Source organism: Gobius niger (genome assembly GCF_951799975.1).
Source record: "Gobius niger genome assembly, chromosome: 12".
Taxonomy (NCBI): Eukaryota; Metazoa; Chordata; class Actinopteri; order Gobiiformes; family Gobiidae; genus Gobius; species Gobius niger.
The window spans coordinates 19,003,679-19,003,935 of record NC_136863.1 but is presented as its reverse complement, the minus strand read 5'-3'; positions in this window follow the sequence as shown (position 1 = coordinate 19,003,935).

Genomic DNA, 257 nt, shown 5'->3' with positions numbered 1-257 from the left:
GAAAAGTTCCAAGATTTACCAGTTACAACACTTGTAATTACCAGGTAATTAACAGACCTCACGGGCCACCTCACGCGAGACAAAGATGGCAAGTCCGAAGACTTACCAGTTGCAACACCTGTATTTAGCCAGAAATAACGGGCAATTAACAGTAAGGTTAAGTTTTCAACAGGAGTCTCTGAACAACGTGTTCTCAAGATCCTGCCTGCGGGTCCATAAGCCTGGTTTCCATCAACAAAAAACAGCAATTCTTCTTC